The sequence below is a fragment of the Halictus rubicundus genome, unplaced genomic scaffold (assembly GCF_050948215.1).
Source record: "Halictus rubicundus isolate RS-2024b unplaced genomic scaffold, iyHalRubi1_principal scaffold0094, whole genome shotgun sequence".
NCBI lineage: Eukaryota > Metazoa > Arthropoda > Insecta > Hymenoptera > Halictidae > Halictus > Halictus rubicundus.
The window spans coordinates 508,718-522,417 of NW_027488635.1; the positions used below are offsets into that span (position 1 = coordinate 508,718).

Sequence of the window (13,700 nt, forward strand, 5' to 3'; positions counted from 1 at the left end):
CCGCACACTTCGGGCGGACCGAGTAGTTCGGGGTGCGCGGCGAGGGGAGAGAGCCCCGTCAATATACACGGCAATCCGTCGAGCCCTCGCTCTCTTTTCCGAGAACCGCAGTGATAACACGAATAAACCAGTTAGCTCTCCCACAAATCACATTTTTATTTCTCGCAATCGTTCGGATCGTAAGTTAAAGGTTCCTCGTTACGGAACCCAACGAAGATCCAAAACAATAATTTTTTTGTCACAAAAAAAATTTTAATTAATTAGCTCATTTATATTCGAGAATAATATAAACTATATTTAAATTTTAATAACCCCTAATACAAAAGGTACAAAAATAAATTCTACTTTTAGAAATTCTATTAATTATCTTTCACAATACTATATTTATAAAATTTTTATTTTTTTCTTAAATAAATACTAAAATTAAATAATTTTTTTTACAATATATTTAATCTTAAATATCACCAACTCTAAATATTTAATTATTTAATTTAAAATTTTATTTCATGTAAATCTTTTCAATGTAAACGAAATATTTTTATATTAAACTAAATTTTTTATTAAAAACATTTTCCAATAGCTTTACTATGTTACGACTTATTCCATTTATAATGAAAGTGACGGTCAATTTGTACACTAAATGAAACTAATTTCAATTTCATTAATTTATAAAATTTACTTTTAAACCCTATCTTTATTAAATATTAAAATTTAATTTAAAAAAAAATAATTTTTATGTAACTCATTATATCTTAAATAAACTATATTTTGATTTGAATTATCATTATATATATATATATATAATATTTAAAAAATAAAATTAAGGACTCAAGCGCGTATAATTCCATAACGCTATGTCCGAGCGCTTCAAGTACCTATGTAACAGACCTGGCTGCGCCAGGCCTGTTCCTAACTGTACGCGCCCCGAACTCGAACCGCCCCGAACACGACCGACGGATACCGAGATCCGTCGGTGCCCGCGGGCGCACCCCCGCGACCCCCGCACCACCGAACCGATCTTGGCGGGAACCGGAACCCGCCATGATGCGACACCGTCGCGCCGGATGCGTGACGACACCGGAAAAGCCGGCCGCGATCCGTACCGCACCGCACCCCCTCGCCTGCAAGACGAGAGAGACGAGCCGGAAAACGGTCTCTTCGGTTTTCCGCCGCGATAACGATCAGACGTGTTTTTACCGAGCCGTATCCTCCAGCCGCCGATACCGACCGTAAGGATACGCCCGAACGCGCGCTGTTCCGACGCCGAGAAACCGCCCGCCGATTCTCGCAGAGTATTTTTGTACCCGCGGATCTTGGAACCGCGAGTGTGACGAATTGCTCGCGACCCGCGACCCCGATCAACGCCGCTGCGTACGGCCATGACCCCGCCGTGATACGACACGCGCGTGAGGCCCGAAGTGCGACCGCCGACCCCCGAAACGCGAAGCCGGGACAGTGACGAACATTTAGACGACTCGTGTCGTTAATCACCCGTGCTCGACCGTCCGCGTCCCGCCGTAACCCTCGCGTTATCCCGCCGCGAACCCTGGCACGGCGAGCCAAATCCGGCCGCGAGGAACCTGTTGTATCGAGATCCGCCGGGAAACGGACTCGTTACACCTACAACTCGAAACTTCAAACTGTTATATCTCATCATGTAAGTATCTGACAAAAAAATGTTTCAGACAAAATTGACTTGTTTTTTTCTGTAGAATCTAAATATGTAACATTTTATAGGGGGTTCCATTTAAAATTACAAAGGTACCTCCCCTCCCCCGTTAAAGGGGAAGGGAGGCCACTTCACGTTTATGTAGTCAGAAAGGCCCTTCAGTTCCATGCAATTTAAGACTAAGAACTTTAAAATCGATGGCATAGTTTTCGAGATAGTGAGCTGTTCAGAGTTATGTGGGCCACCCTGTATATATATACCAATATACCTTTTATATGTTTCTATTTTTATTTTTCTTTTTTCCTTTTTCATATCTCTTGTCTTCCGACAATTGAACCTTCATCTTTCCTTACTACCTCTTGCCTGCATTTTTATTACAGAACTCCTCCCAGCGATCGTGGGGTTTCCTCTGCCCTCCCCCCTCCCCGGGAGAAACCTTTGTGTTCTTTTTCTTTTTCTTACTGATTTTCTTATTGATTTCTGCCTTTTTCTATCATCTGGAATCGGCAAATTTCTTTAAGACTCCTGTAGCTTCCTGTTTTGGAGCTTCGTTGGGTTCCGTAACGTTGGAACCTTTAACTTACGATCGCGAAATGTTCAAGAAATAAAGTCGGAATTTGAGGGAGAGCTAATCGATTTATTTGTCACCGTCACTGCGATTCTCGGAAAAGAGAGCGAGGGCTCGACGGATTGCCGTGTATATTGACGGGGCTCTCTCCCCTCGCCGCGCACCCCGAACTACTCGGTCCGCCCGAAGTGTGCGGGGAGAGAGAGAGACGAACCGCGACGACGGCCGAGTCCTCGATACAAACAAAGTTCGGCAGTCGCTAATTTGCCGTGTGTGCGTGCGGACGCACAGTGGCACCGAACAGCTGATTGCTCGAACACTTCCTTTATCCACTATTATTGTAATTTTATTTCTTATGCAATTTCTTGACTTTAATTTTCGAAAAATCTCTTTCCCCAGATCCCCTACTTGATTTTATGTTCTATACCGGTCGTGAAGGTCCGTCGGTCCTCGCACGTCCCTGGGAGCAAGTTTTTCGTGCTCCTTTTGTTATAACTTTTTTCGTTCACCTTTCCTTCTTATGAACTTCTAACCCCTTATTCCTTGGTCCCTTTTCCATCTTTTCCCCTCTAGCTTTTCTTTACTTTTCCAATTTTCCCCTTACTTTATTAATATAAAAATTTTTTCTCTTTTCAGGATTTTGAAAGTTTGTAACGGGTCTATAGAAGGCCCGCGACTTCCCCGCCTAACACCGCGCCTACCACCGCCCCACTCCCAGCGAGCGCGCCGCGAGACCACGGCCGAGCACAGCCTCCCGTCGCGGCCGCGAGGTGGCCACCGCGACGATACGGCTGCTCGCGAGTGGAAGTGGGCGGTGGGAAGGATAAATAGGCCACGAGAAACAGCAGTCGGGGCAGTTGAGGCCAGGCATGCGAGACCGAGAACATATCTCCGCCGAGCACCGCTACCGCCGAATAAGACCTCCACTGTACCTCCAACCCGACCGCACCCCGTTCCTACCGAAACCACCGTTTCCGCCAGACACCCTCGTTCCCGTATCCGAGCCTGCACCGTGCAAACGGGCAGGAATCCCTCCCCCGAGGGGCGCAAGCCTACGGGAAACTCGTCCGAGCCGGCACCGTGCAAACGGGCCGGAATCCCTCCCCCGAGGGGCGCAAGCCTACGGGAAATTCATCCGAGCCGGCACCGTGCAAACGGGCCGGAATCCCTCCCCCGAGGGGCGCAAGCCTACGGGAAACTCGTCCGAGCCGGCACCGTGCAAACGGGCCGGAATCCCTCCCCCGAGGGGCGCAAGCCTGCGGGACCGTCCTGCGAACCCTGACCGACTCCCCGACATCGAGGCGATACCACCTCGAATCCGAACCGCCGCCGCGCTACCGATCCGCCGCCGCGATCACGCCACCCGAGGGCAACCACTGTACATAAAAGGACAATAAAGGCTCAAGTATTTTTTACCAGGACAAAAGGCTACTCTTCATTCCTCCTCGAGGCACTACCGACCCCTGGCAGCCGGCTGAGTCGGCACTCCCTCCACCCCGACGGATACCCGTCACAACCGTACAGGTTACATATCGATACACCCCATATATCGAACGTCGATGTCAACCCCACCGTAACACTCGGTGACGTAACCCGCGAGTCCTGACGGAGAAAAGGACCGCGAGATATCGCGACACTTGTCGCAATGCGCACGCATCGATCCCCACTCGATACCGATCGAAGGAGGTCGATGCGTGCCGCAGATAGATCACTCTACATCTGGAAGCGGTTCTAGCCGCACGCGTTCGCGACATGTCCCGTCGGCGAAACACGGTACGCGATCGAGGGGTCAAACCGACCCGATAGAACAGGCAAACCGACTGTTCTATCCTCGACGCGTAAGCGCCTCAAACCGAGGAGTCACAGGTGCAAACTGCGCCGTGGCATTGCCGACGATTAAGACGCAGTTTGTGTTCTGTGGCCGCGATCGCGGAGTTGTCACGGATTACTTAGAATTGGTAAATCGTTCGTCGTAATGGTGGTACCGAGTGGACACTTCGTCATCGTAAAGGGCCTAGCCGATTAAGATGGTCAAAACTGCCCTTAGAGGTTTTTCAATTATTAATAAACCATTCGAAAGCTGACCCAAAAAACCCCTCTGAGCAAAATTTCACCCCGCATATCTTGCCCGTGAGGGTAGTTACAGGGTAAATTAGATTTCGCGCTTTTGGACGCATTTTCCACACTCTGATGCTTCCTAAAATTCTGAAAAAAATGTGGCATATTTTGGATCCAAAGACAGATTTTTGAGAATTTTTCTGATTTTTTTCTTGCAAACTGTGGTCGCAAAAAATGAAAAACCTCAAAAAAAAAATCGGAAAAATGTACATTTCTCAAAAATATGAAAACATGCTATTTTGCTGTTTAGTGTCCCGATAAAGTACTATAACAGGCAGTGCCCTCAATTTTTTTAGATTTTTTGTTGTGGGCACTTTTTGTCAAAACAAGAAAAACCGAATTTTTTCGCCGTTTCTGCTATTAGGAGGAAAGTTACACTTGTTGGTTTTATCGCAGGTATATATTAAGTCATTTTAAACATTATTACATTGAAACAAGTAAGTGTTCGACGTAAGAAATGTTTTAAGAGAAAAATGGATTGTATTTGTGCGGTATATACCAGAATGTTCGGAAGGTTTATAACATCGCCGGTTGGCACAGCGGTTAGGGCGTCGGACTACGGAGCGGATACGCTGGTGTTCGAATCCCGTCGGTGGGAAAGCTTTTTTTCCATACGTCATCTTTATTTTTTCAATTTCTTATATGGTTTATTCATGTGATTTTAACAATATTTTTTTGGCCGGTAGGCGCCTGTGTTTGCAGGTAGGAGGGGTCCCCTTTTTATCGCACCTGCGCCACAACAGCTCGGGGTTGTGTGATATCCCTACAGACTCTAGCCTTGTACTTACCCTATACCTCACATCAATTTTATACATCCAACGTTACTTCGGTCACTTGGATACACAGCGTGGGAGGCTACCCGGTCTTGGGAGGTTCCGGATACTGCTTGCCGTCCTCTGGGAAATACTGCACAAGCACACCACTGCAAACCTTTCGGACTGTATAACCTCATGACCTTTCGCGTTGGACCCCGTTCTGGAACGAGTATTTAGGCTTATTTTTTTCTACAGGTCTCGGAGTTGCCAACCTCTTTACACCATTTACTAGAACCTCATGCCCTCCTTTTTTGTAGGGCATGAGAGTGGAACCCACGATCATCGGGAGTTCCACTGGGGACGCCCATACAAAGCGGTGCTTGGGAAGCTCCGCCCCTGGGCGTCCCCGGTCACGGAGAGGTTAGACCCTAACCCTAACCCTAACCCTAACCCTAACCCTTTTTTTTTATCGTGAGGAAATGTTTTATACATACCCCGACTCCCTGGGGGAAGCCGGGGTTATGTGGGATTCTGCCCGGAGGATGAACCCCCGGAGACTACCCACTAAAACCTCACGCCCACCTAAGCTACACGGGAGGTGCCTGGATCACGCGAGTACTCAACAGGACACCTCCCAGCTATCATCATACCCCGGGGGAGGGGTTAACCTCCCCCACTGCCTACGCTATAAGACCCCGGGCGGAGGGACCCGCCCGTTGTCCCCATCCCTGGAGCCTTCGGATTGGGCTTCCCGAGCCCCAGCTCGGTCCACCCACAGCTCCCGGAGTCTTCGTGCCCCGCTCGGAGCCGGTATCCCGAAGGAACCAGCCCCGGCCGAGGCAAGAAGACGCCGCCACCGGAAGGAAGGGCCGTCGGAGGCGTGATTCGGCACGCCCCGACCGTTCCTCACCCAATACCCCCCACGGATCCCCCTCCCAATCGGGGAGGGACGGACCGACACCCCCCTACACCGGGAAAATAACCCGGGGGTGTCGGCCTATCACGGGGAGAGCTAAGCTCCCCCCGGGGGCCCGGGTCAGCCCCCACCCCGGGCCCCCAAGTTCACCGCCCCCAGTTGTGGGGCCATAACAGGGCGCGGGGAAGCTCCCCGCGCCAGCCCCACTCCGCCCCCACCACCGGGGGCACACGTTGGCGCGGAGGAGACCCCCGCGCCCTCCCTACCCTCTCCGCCCCCCTCCTGGGGGGCACACGTCGGCGCGGGGGTCGTCCCCGCGCCCACACCCTCCTCGCGGAGCCCGGGTCCCGCTCCCGGGCCCGCTCGGCGGCCTCCTTCCGGGACATCACGTCCTCACAGAAGGAGGCCACCGCATTCCACGACTCCACGCTGCCGACCATGTGGTCGACTACGGTCGACAGCGCGAGGTCCCACCCGCCCACTGTGGCTCTCAGGACACGGCGCGGCCCGGCCCAAGCAGGGCACTCCTCCAGAGTGTGCCGCGCCGTGTCGACATCTTCGCCGCAGTGGTGACACTGCGTAGTCGGCTCCCGCCCCATTCTATGCAGGTACTCTCCGAAGCAACCGTGGCCGGAGAGCACCTGCGTGAGGCGGAAGGTCAACCTTCCCCGCCTCCTGCACCATATATGAAATATGGGCAGGAGGGCCCGGACAATCGGACGTGTGGAGGGGGTTAGCAGCGCCCTCCACTAGGATAAACTCGTCCGGGCCTGGCGATTCTGGCCCTCGAGCTCCAACTCCTCCTCGCGCGTGAGTTCCACCCCCGGCGGGCGGCGGAAGGAGCGGCCGATGTGGTATAGCTTCGCCCGCTCCGCCGCCACCACAGTGAAGGGTGGAATCACGGCGAGGAGTCCCGCCGCCTCGGTGGAGATGGTGCGGTACCCCCGTATGACCCGCAAGGCCAGCCGCCGCCGCACTCTTTCTAAGAGTTTGCGGCTGGGCGTGCTGGCCTCGAGCGACCGGTGCCATACGGGGGCCCCATACAGGGCTATAGACCGCACCACCTCCGTATAGAGGCGGCGTACTTTCAAATCCGGCGCCCCGACATTCGGCAGCAGCCGCGCCAATGCGGCTGCCGTCCTCTCTAGTCGGGAGGCGAGGAGCTTGAAGTGTTCTTCGAATCGCCAGCGGCCGTCTATGATCAGAACCAGGTACCTCATCCTGGGCCCGATCACGACGGAGGTTTCAGCGACGCGAATCCGGAGATCTTGTCCACGGGGTAGCCGCCACACCCGAGACGAATACAACCAAATCGCCTCGGTTTTTGTGGCGGCCACGGTCAACCCCATTCTCCGGATTCGCCCGACCACGCAGTCCAGGGCAGCCTTACAGAGGTGCCTGGCTCTCCTCCAGTCCTCCCCCTCGGCATAAACCAGGGTGTCATCCGCTATGCAGATGACACCCGTATCCGGGGGGAGGACAACCCGCAGCACCGCGTCATATGCCAAGTTCCACAGGAGCGGTCCGAGGACCGACCCCTGTGGAACGCCGCGGTGCGTCTCCCTCTTGTAAACGGTGTTATACCGGCCGGTGTAAACCACCTCTCTGTCGCGGAGGTAATCGCCGACCACCTCCCGGAGATAAGGGGGCACCTGGAAATGGTCCAGCGCCCCCATTATCTCCGACCAGGGCAGGGCGTTGAACGCATTGGAAATGTCCAATGACACTGCTATCAACACCCTGCCCCGAGCGACAGCCTGCCCCCGGAGGAGGCGCAGGCGCTCCAATGCGTCTACAGTGGAGCGCCCCCTCCGGAACCCAAACTGGCTGTCGCTCAGGTCGGGACCACCCCGCGACAGAGACTCGTCGAGCAGACACACCGGCCGGTAGGCAGAGGGAGACTCTGCGGGTTTCCCCTCCTTTTGGAGGAGAACCAGGCACGCTTCTTTCCATACAGTGGGGAAGACTCCCCGGCGCAGGCTCGCGTCCATGACGCTCCTGAACGCCGGGGCGAGGACCTCCATAGCTAAGGCCATTATACCACCGGGAACCCCATCGGGGCCAGGGGCCTTCTTGCCCCTGGCCCGGAGTTCCCGGACGGCCCGGTACAGCTCCCACTCGGTGACCCGGAATTCGTCCGACCACTCAATGGTCGGACCCGGGGCGCGTTCCCTCCCCCCCTCACTCAGGGGGAAGAGGGTATCCACTACGCGCCCCAGAAGTTCCGGGTCTAACCGCTCCGTGACCGGGGACGCCCAGGGGCGGAGCTTACCAAGCACCGCCTTATACGGGCGTCCCCACGGATCCTCACGGAGGGTGAGCAGGAGCTTATCCCAGGACTTGGCCTTAGCAGCGGCAATCGCACGCTTGAGGGCCACGGCCGCCGATCTGTACTCACTGTATAGCTCGGCGACCCTCGGCTCCGCGTCACCGCCCAGAAAATGGCGGCGACGGGCGCGGGCATACTGGCGGCGGGCTCGGCCGGCCGAACTGCGAAGTTCGGCCAGCTCCCCCGACCACCAGTAAACTGATCTTCTCGGGGGCTGAGCTCGGACCCGGGGCATCGCCACGTCACAGATCATCTGCAACGTGCCCCGGTTCCAAGCCGCCCCCTCGTCTGCCTCGCGCTCCCTGGCCGAAGGCCAGGCGGAGCCGATAATCACGGCCCTCAGGAGGTCCCCGTCCAGTCGTTTCAGCGCCCATCTGGGCGCTGACGGGGTGCCACGTCGGAGGGGCGTGTCCAATGGCGAGTCCGAGACCACAGCCACGTCCATCAGGACGTAGCTGTGGTCCGACAAGGTCTCTCCACTCCAGACTCGCCAATTGAACACATGGCGTGAGGCGGCGGCCGTCGCGAACGACACTTCCACAATCGACCAGCCGTTCCACCTCACGCACGTAGGCATGGAGCCCCGGTTTAACAACCGGAGCTCCATCCCCTCCGCCCAGTCTTCCAGGACTCCGCCTCGGGCGTTGGTCCCGGGGTTACCCCAGGTGGAGGACCTTGCATCGAGGTCCCCCAGGACCAACACTGGACGGGCTATATACGGGGCTACCATAAGCCCCAGCCGGTCCAGGAACATCCCTAATTCGGCGGAGTCATAACTGGGTGAGCTGTAGCACCCCACGACCAGATATCTTCCCCACTTTACCATAACCATCCCCCTGCCCCGTTCGACCACGGAGCAGGGGGGCACAGTCGCCGAGTGGCGACGCCACCATATCGCCACGGAGCCGTCCTCGTCCCCGGACCAGTGTCGGTGGTCCGGGACTCTGTACGGCTCCGTGGCGACGGCCAGACCAACCCCCCACTCCTCCAGGCACTGGACCATTAGGTCCTGCGCCTGGCGGCAGTGGTTGAGGTTGGCCTGGAGTACCGGGAGAGGGGACCAGCGCGGTATATGGGCCATTAATTGGCCTTCACGCTGGTCCCCTCCTTAGTCGCCGGTGCGAGTGGCGGGGGGTCATTGCCCCCCGTCCCGCTGGGGACTGCCTCCACCTCCATTTCCACTATCTCAGTGGAGGTGTGGGGGGCGGCTACTGCCTCCCCGGCAGTCCCCTTCTTCGCGCTTTGGGGGGGCGCCACACCGCCCACCCCCTTTGCGCCCTTCTTCTGTTTGGGAGGCGGGGAGCACGCTTTGCTCCCCGCCTTGTGTCCCGCCGGTCTCCCCACGGCCGCACATACTACGCAGTGGGGTGGCGCCTTACACTCCACCGCCCGGTGCGTGGCGTCACCGCAGCGGTAGCAGTGACCGCTGCGGTCAACCTCCGCAGTGCACCACTGCCGAACATGCCCCAGGGCAAGGCAGCGGAAGCACTGCAGCGGCCGAGCCGCCAGCACAACCACCTGGGCGGTGGACCACCCCACGCGTACTTTCCCGGCCTTTTCGATCGCCAGGGCCGCCACGGCCGGGCACTGCACCCATACGGTGCCGAGCCCGCTGGGCGGAGCCTTAAGCTCCCCTACCCTAACGGACTCGGCGGTGCAGCCCCCGGCTTTTGACACCGCCTCCACTATCTCCTGGGGGGTCACGGAAACCTCCAGGCCCGCAAGGCGGAACTCCGCCTTCACGGGCCTGGACACCTTTACGTCCGTCCCCCCCAGGACGGCGGCCATCTTGGCGGCCAAGGCGTCGGCCTTGGGGCCCCCATCGGCCCCAGGGACCTCAATAATGAGGCCCCCGGTTACCGCCCGCCTCCAGTTGAGGGCCCCAATGCCCAGGGCGTCGAAATCGACGCCCTGGCGGGCCCTCCTAATGGCCTCCTCATAGGTTACTTTGCTCCCCTCCGGCACGGTGACGGTCACCGCGGCCGATCGGGGGGGAGCCTTCACCTTGGCCGCTGCCTTACCCCTCTTTGGGGCGGGAGCAGCGGCCTTCCTAGGCGTAGCGGCGCCGGCCGATACGGCTGCCGCTACTTGGGCCGCAGCCCTAGCTGCGGCCTTGGCCGCGGAGATGGCCCGCCTCCCGACCACCTCCGCCCAGGTTCCTGGCTTAGCCGGGGTACCCGGTGCAGGTGCAGGGGATGGGGCCGGGCGGGCGACCGAAGGCTGGGGAGCCTCCCCAGCCTTCTTCCCCTTCTTCTTCTTCTTCTTTTTCCCTGCCCCTCCCGGCACCGGGGCAGTGGCAGGGGCAGGCGTCGGCGGAGCGGGCGCTGGGGCGGGCCGCGGCGGCGCCGGAGGGGCCGGCGGCGGCGGCCGGGGGTCCCCACGGGCACCATGCCCGGTCACCCGGCGCAGCTCCCTCCGCATTTCTTCGCGGAGGGATCTGAGGCCCTCCATGAGGGCCCGCATCTGGGCTATAAGGTCCAGCTGCATCGCCGGGCTCGCGGTGACTTCGCCGACCTCCGGCGTGGAGACTTGCGGCAGGGGGGGAGCGTCCCGCAACCGCTTCATCACCATCAGTTCCCCCCTGATGGCCCGAAGCGAGTCGCGGGTTTCCAGCAGCTCCCTCCTGAGAGCCGCATTCTCCAGCAGCAGTGCGGCGTCCCCAGCGTCCACCTGGGAGACAGGAGCGCGGGAGTCGGCAGGGGGTCAAACCTGGACACCCCTGCGTTCCAACTCCCTCACTGCCGCCTTAATGTCCGCGGAGGCCTCGCGGATCCCCTTAAGGTGTGTACCCTTAAGGTTCCGGCTGGCCTCCGCGAGCTCCCGGGCAATGTCCGACTGTTCGGCGATAAAAGCCGACATTTCCCCGGGGAGCATGCTCCTAATCTCCGGGCGGACAGTGTCCTCCAGCCGCTCCCGTTTGCCGACTGACGGAGTCGGCGATGTCCTGCCCGGAGTTGGCGGCAGCGAGCGTTTCACGCCCGCGACGCTGGGGATGGGGGGCGCCGACTTAGTCGAGGTGTCCGACAGTCGGTCCACCGACCCGCCGCGCCTACCACGTCCCCTCACTCCCCTCTCCGGCCGTAGAAAGGGGCGGTCCCCAATAGCTGGGGTCTGGCACCTCTCCTCCTGGGACAGGTCCAGGACCGTCCCAACTCCCTCCACTACCACTTTCGGGTGTGGTACCCTCTCCTTTCCCTCTACGTTTTTATTTAATTGATGCTCCATAATTAGTCCCACGAGTGTGGCGGGAAATAAGGTCCACCCGGGCAGAGCCCCCACTACCCGGGTAAGGCTATATACGCACTGGAGGCGCCAGGTATCCAGTGGATGGTGCGCTCGCGACTGGTGTACCCCACCAGCCACGCCCTGTTACCAGGGCGTACCCTCTCACCGCGCACCTAAGCTTAGGGTTGGGGATTTTTTATAGAGGTTATCATCCTCGCGGCCCGGCCGATTAAGGCAAGACCACCGTTCCGGCAAAACATGATCACTGGTTTACGGCTAGGGCCCTGCGGCGACCTCCCCGGTCGTTATCGCAGGACCCATTCCGCGGTTTTTCATCCCTCCGTGTGAGCCTTACCGGCAAGGGAGGCCCTGCCAGGATCCGAAGATCCCGCCGGCATCTCCTCACACATCATTGGGACTACTTCCCGCGGAATACCCCTCGCTCCGTTAGCAACACACAACTATGTGTGTTCCCAGGGACCACCACGAGGAGGTGGAGCGTAGAGGATTTTAGGGATATGACCGCCACCACTGTGGCATACCTAGTAGTGGATCCGAGTCACCACTACTAAGCCCATATCCCCTCGGTCCCCACCCTAACCCTAACCCTAACCCTTTTTTTTCCTTGAGAGGAGGAGAATGCATTTACGCACACCTCCAAATAGGAGGTAGTGTGGGACTCGACCGGTCAGAAGGACCAGCCCCTACCCACTAATCTCCTCCTCTCATGGGTCTTCAAACCCTCTCACATCTTTCGCCCGGCGAACGATCGTAGGGTCCCGCTATTCGCATATCTCCTACGATCGCTTTGACGCATCACCGCCAGGTCACACAGTCGCACAGGACATATCCTCTTCCATTGATCAAATTAAGTAGCTCTACGCCGATTCGAGCTCGCTGCCGCGCGAGCTTGCCTCTCCAAATCCCGTTCATAATTCTCCTTCTCCTTCATAATATAATTTATGAAGCCATTAATCTTGTTCCAGTATAAATTGTTAATCAGCATGATTTCCACCATAGTTTGCGGTGTAAATGGCCGCTCTAAATCTAATTCGAGCCATGCTCGTCTTTCTTCCCATCGATAACAGTCAAAAATAGTATGTTCCGGCGTATCTACAACCAAGGGACAATAGCAGCATCTTTCACTGTCACTCTTCTGAATCCTCATCCGGAAGGTATTAAAAACACCGTGCCCGGTAAGTGCCTGCGAGAGGCGATAATTCAAATCTCCATGTTTCCGCATGATCCAAGGTAAAATGTTAGGAATAAGTTTCTTCGTCCACTTTCCTTTCCTAAGATTTCTCCATCTTAACTGCCACTCCATTAGACTCTTCTCCTCTTCCAATTCGATCCGTTCGCGCCGGATTTCATCCTTGAGATTCTTCGTAGCGTCGTCCTCCCCAGGTAAGTGTCTAGTCTCATTTCTGATCCTATAAACTCTAACTCTCTTCTTAATTTCCAAGAACCAAGGCATCACTCCAACGATAACATTCATAGCGTCGCAGCACACCGTTCGGTATGCCCTAGCAACACGCCCCAGCCCTATTCTCTGAACTCTCTCTAGAGCTAATAAATTCCTACCCAGGTTAATAGCAGTCTCCCCCCAAATAGGCGCCCCATAAAGGACAACCGATTCGAGGACGTTGTAATACAAACGGCGACCATGCGTCGAAGGACCATCTATGTTAGCCATCAACCTGGAGAGTTCACCAATCACTCTAAGACCTTTCTGCGCGCACATCTCAACCTGTTTATAGTAATTGTTGTTACCATCCACCATAATACCTAGGTATTTAATAACACTGGACGGAGCCAAGTTATTGCCTAAAATATTTAATCTAAAATTAGCTGGTATACGTTTGTTTGGGATCGAGCCTTTAATAGAAGGGTTGAAGGACCACTGTGTAGGCGGGCACGGTTAGAGGAAAACTCGGAACTGCACGAGAACACTTTATTTTACCGGCTCGCGGTTCGTCAACACGAACGTTCTCTACACAGAAATGTATACGTACGCAAACAAACAGTATGAATTATACCAGCTAATCTGATTATTCCCGGTATCGAGAATAGAATCACGCTAAGATTAACCCCTTCTAAGGACGGGTCCCACGACGCACGAA

General features: G+C 56.2%; 1 long non-coding RNA gene across 1 annotated transcript in view; it reads right to left on the bottom strand.

The window, feature by feature from the left end:
- Positions 1-553: 553 nt before the first annotated feature.
- Positions 554-13,700, bottom strand: part of LOC143363692 (uncharacterized) — a 272,216-nt gene continuing 259,069 nt past the window's right edge. The window contains exon 2 of the long non-coding RNA XR_013083886.1: positions 554-741. This is a non-coding gene — a long non-coding RNA (uncharacterized LOC143363692). The remainder of the gene's footprint in view (positions 742-13,700) is intronic.